This window comes from Sebastes umbrosus, chromosome 9 (genome assembly GCF_015220745.1).
Source record: "Sebastes umbrosus isolate fSebUmb1 chromosome 9, fSebUmb1.pri, whole genome shotgun sequence".
Classification (NCBI taxonomy): domain Eukaryota; kingdom Metazoa; phylum Chordata; class Actinopteri; order Perciformes; family Sebastidae; genus Sebastes; species Sebastes umbrosus.
In genome coordinates, this window is record NC_051277.1 from 20707956 (window position 1) to 20713602 (window position 5647).

Sequence of the window (5647 nt, forward strand, 5' to 3'; positions counted from 1 at the left end):
TACAAATGTAGTAGTTTCAAGCCCATCCATGTTGTTTTTTTCCTAAACCTAACGTGCCTAATGCGATCAAAAAGAGTGACGCTGAGGGGTCTGACAAAGCGTCAGTATACGACGAGTTGGGATGAGAACGCGTTGGAACACCTCAACCTCCACAGGATCTTCTTTAGGAAAATAACACAAATAATAGTGTTGAGTAATCCATGTTTCAGTCTCATGCCAGACTACTTGCAGAGCTGTTGCTAAAACACTCAAACCATGACAGAAAGTGAGTATGACAAAATAGCATTCAGTTGCTGCTGCTGCTGCCGTGTGTGTGTGTGTGTGTGTGTGTGTGTGTGTGGCCTATAATGTGTGTGTGTGTGTGAGAGAGCCTGGAGCATATACGTAAAGCCCTCCAAGGGGTTGGTGACATTTCTCGGTTTTGTGCGCCATACAGATTACATCCACTGTTTAACAGGAGTCGTGATCTGGCCTCTAGACGGCATTCACCTTAATCACTTCTGACACACTTTTCCTCACCACCGTGACCGACACATCCACTGTCTATCCAAGAATGTCACAGGATAGTGACTGACAGAAAAGCTTTACTAGTATTTTCAATTTGAATTTTCACATATATATTCCCCTTTTCTTGCATCTCCAACCTACATTTTTGTCCAATCATCCATTGTATGTTGGCCCAACAGGTAATTTCCTGAACAATATCATTTAGTTGAGGCGCTGTACCGCAGATGTGTTTTTGTAATGGACGTGCATGAATAACGATGAGGCAGAGAGAGAAAGGAAAGAGGTTGCATAACCTATTTTGAATGCTCCGAGTCTTTCTCCAAAATTGATACCGAGCAAACAGTGTGACACATGTATCTGCCTACTGAATGGGAATTAGACGCACACAAAAGCACATCAAAGGGTGATTGAGGGGGTTTGTTCCACGAGAGATGAGTGAAAGGAACTCGGCCAGTCATTTCAGACGTGAATTACTTTCATCATCCGCACACATGCGGCAGGCCATAATAATCATGTTACTGCGTTTACTTTGTGAAAGAGAATTTTCCTGTTCTCAGAGTCTGGAGGGACGATAAACAGAGGCCACTTTCTTATTCATAGGCCATGCAGCATACACGCGTACAGGCACACTTGATTTTCGTCCCTCGTGGAAAAAAGCCAAATCTTTGTCTGCAATGCTGCTTCACCTTTAAAACTGATGCTCTGCAGAATTATAAGAACAAAAGCCTTTTGGCGTGTTGCTCTACTGAAAAGACAAAAACAGCACTACATTAGTCCATTTTTCAATACTTTCAGATTTCTCTATCCTGTCTGTGGCGCTCAGTCTCAAGCCCATTTGCTCCTCTTGACATAAATCTTTAAAAATGAGTCACAAATATATTAACAAATGTATAGATTCATTTTTTTTAAATTGAGTAATTTCCCCAAACAGCTGGGTATTGTAGGTTTTAGCAAAAGTTACTCAAACAACAAAAAAGATGTATTTGCTGGGGACTATTTTCAGCTGTGGATTAGTACACATTTGGTACTAGGATGGTGTATGAAAATAAACTACAGCTCCTATGTTCTTCATGATAAAGGAACCAGCTGAGTATCCCTACAAATTACATCCACATTGGACAACTCTGCACCTCACAATTTACATCCACTGCCAACATTCAACGCAGGAAGTAGTGTGCCCTTTATGTGGCGAGGTGAAAGAAAGGGTGTCGACGTCAGGAAGGAGACTGAAATTTGCCTCCCGTCACAGACCTGCAACTAATGTTTGTGTTTTTACTAATCAAAAACATTTCCCTAACCTTAAAGGTGCAGAGTGTAATATTTCTATTCTATTGGCAGAAATGGAATATAATATTAGTAAGTATGTTTTCTTTAGTGTTTAATCACCTGAAAAGAAGAATCGTTGTGTTTTCGTTACCTTAGAATGAGCCGTTTATATCTATAGAGAGGGTCCTCTTCATGGAGTCGGCCGCCATGTTTCCACAGTAGCCCATAACGGACAAATCACTGTGTTTACTTTTCCTACTTGGGCCGAAGTCGATAACGTTACTCGCTCCGGAGTTAACCCCCGCCACTCCACTCAGTCGCTGGGAAACAAAACACAGGAAACCTCTGTTGGTCTGCAGCATTTATTTCTGCACAAACTGCAACTTCCACGTTCACTTGATATTCTCAGAGCTAAATTAACTCTTCCTCCTGCTCCACTAACACACATTCGCCGCCACCGCTCTCTCTCTCTTGCTTCACCATTCACTTTCCATGCACACACACACTATGCTATTCTCCAAATGACCTACGCTACTCTTACAAATGGCTCTACAGAGGGCCATTCATATTTTCAGATGTCGCCAGATGTTACACACTGGACCTTTAACCAAGTGTTGTAGTTACTAACCCTAACCATACCATAACCAGATTTAACCACGATATTTCCTTTATATTATCCATACAGTATTTGCCATGCACAGATATTGTAAAAAGCAAGAGTTTTAAAAAGGTTGACATTGAATAAAATCCGTGATTTTGCAGAATAATCCGTTACTGACGTTCTTGTCTGGCGATGTGGTTGGGGTTTTGGGCAACAGAGGAAAAGGCTCGGTCTTTAGCTACACTGTTGTGCCAAAACATTATATATAGACAGTGCCAAAATGACCATTGTCAGATGTCTGATGAGAAGTTTGTCTGTTGAGATGGAATGAAGATTCTTTATTGTTAAGTACAAAGATGTAGCTCCAACTGCACCGAGGCATGCTTGATGTCCCGCCAACCTTGGAATACAAAAATGTTTGGCATTATTCTAGGAACATTTTCACATTTTTGATATTAATATCCTCTTTACCACCAGATCTTCTTTATTTGGGATGGATATAAACTTCTGTGTGCTTCTCAAATAATTGGATCCGAGACTCATGGGACGGCGACTTCACATTCTCAGTACTGCGCCACAGTGTTCTAGTTTCCCATCAGGCTGGATAATGGACCATAGTGAGGGGAGGCGGTGTCCCGTTTCAGGTCTTTCATGCCAGCACAGGACTGGCCAGACACACAAGGCCTGATTCAGGGACTGAGAAAAGTAGGAAAATAGAGAGAGAGAGAGGGGTAACAATAACAGCCACTCTGTGAAAGGGGGGAGAGCAAGAGGCCTGAAAGAGGAGAGAGGGGAGACGCAAAGGCAGTCCCAAAGGCAGTGAGGAGGCAGCTGGCTCAGAGGTGTGTGCGTCCTATTTTTAGTTTCCCTCGTGCACATCTCCAACTCAAACAGCTGCTGGAGCATTTGCACACCAAAAGACTTCAGCACCGTCGTTCCTGCAGACAAAAAACCCAACAGAAAAGCTTAAACTTTACTCTGGCTCAGGTGTTTCAGCTCGAAGCTGAGGGCCCGCCTCTCAGCACCGCTTCCCTCAGGTTGTTTTTAGTTGAGTTACTTTCACACACTTAAATACGAGGGTGAGGTCTAGCGTAAAGTCACATGAGCCTAGAGTGCTGCTGCTGATGCACACCGCCTACAGTCTGACAAGGAAGACAGCTGTAAATAGCATATAGGTCCCATGTGAGTAATGTATGGAGGGACCCAACAGGCTGAGAGAGAGGTCAAAGGAGGTCATTAATGACATTATGGGATAAGGTGTCACTCTGGTGTCTTCTGAAAAAGCACAAATGCATGTTTTGACTGCGGAGAAAAGACAGAATAGCATCTTTTCCTAAAGAAACACTGAGACGCTCTGACACCGCACAAAATATTTAATTCATGAAATGCTTTAGGACGTCTTAAAATATACCTCGATAATGGCTCCAAACTGAACAGGAGCACCTACTATTGAAAAAAACATTTTATTGTTACCACCAGAATGGATGCATATTTGAAAAATAATGAAAATGTCCCTGAGCCAAACCTCATTTAGGCGATGACTGAAACCATGTCAGAACTGTGCGATAATAAGCTCCTGCAGACGTAGGTAGGGGAGCAACTTAGTGCGCTACCCAGAAGTAAGAAAAGAGGTTGTTTCATTTATTTATCAAATATGAAATATTTATAGGTTTCAATCTGCTGGCAGAGGAGGACCAGGCAGAACAAACTGTGGGTGGAAGAATCGCAAAGTTGCTTTACGGATGGATGTTAATGACAGCATCTGGTGGGGGCTGCCTGCTGCTGCTGCATATATTTTCATCCTAGATTACATTACCAGGCTTTCAGGCAGGCCACTTAACATACCACTCTTTTGTCAGCTGAACAGACAATGGGAGTGGACACCTCACCTGTATAAAAAGGTGAGGTGTCTGCATGTGCACACATGCGGTTATCCAAACAACTGCAGATGTTCCGGTTGAGCCAGTCTGACTGGAGTGCTGTGTTTGTTTGCCCTCCAAACATACAGCCCCACCTCACGTGTTCGCTCTGTGAGAGAAAGCTGACTAGTCAATACATCTTTCAGACGAGAAAGAGAAACAACAATAATGAATCACCTAATCAGCACCTGGGAACCGCTGCACAGCTATGACGGCAGCCAAATTTTGGGTGGAGGATTAGTTCCCTCTGAAAGGGAGAAGTTAATTACGTGGCTCTGATGCACCTAAAGTGTGCTGTTCGATTTGTGGTTAATCCTCATCAAACTGCTGCACGAGGATTATGCGTTTTGACTGACACCTTGTTCAAATTAAACTGGTGAAATACATCCTCGTATACACTTTGAAGCACATCTGCACAGTCAAATGATCAAGCACAGCCACAGACAGAGGGGGGGGGGGAGAAAGCAATACGAAAAAAAAAGGAGGGAAAGGCAATGCCGAGACAGATCACATTCAATGAGTTCGCAGCGCTCTCTGAGTAAGACAGCATTTTAAATAAAACATGAAAGCTGGAGAAGAAGGCACTCCTCCCTATACAGAAGCTTGTGACAAGCCATGATATTCTGAGAGACAGCACACCAAGCTCAGAGGCATCCCTGGGGACACCCTCCAACCTCTCCATCAGATAGTATCAGAACCATCAAACACAGTACCCCCCATCCACACTTCATCCGAGGCTCCTCAGCAGAGGCCAGACTGACCGTCGGGCTGTAAGAAGCTGATAGGCACTTATGCACTGACTTCCTCTGCATGTGCACTCCCTCCTCTCTGTATCTGTGATTGGATGACAGAAGATCCATCACTCACAGATGAGAGCACTACAGTCATCAAGGAGTTAACTCTCAATCCAGAAGAAACATGAACTAAATGAGGTCCTGTTTAGGCTCCCCCTTTTCTCTGCCAGAGCCATTAAACTGTGAGAGGCTTGAGAGCAAGGGCCTGTATCAACATTGATATGAACATGTAAATAAGTCATGGTTAATCTCTCTCTCTCTCTCTCTCTCTCTCTGCAAAAGCCGTATGCACATTTTTAGAATTCCCAGAGTTCTGCTGACGTGAAGAAAGAGATGAAAGATTCATGCTTGTTTTAAAAAATTCAAACAGATGTACTGAACTTTCGGTACATAGCCAATATGGATAAATTATTTAGTCTCCCAGAAAGGGAGTGTGTGGGGTTTGGACTGTGCAAATCCAAACAATAATAAAGCAAATAGATAAAAACCAGTGATTAGACAGTTTTGTGCACCATCAATAACACACTGCTTTGCATGTCTAGCAAAGACTAATACTATGT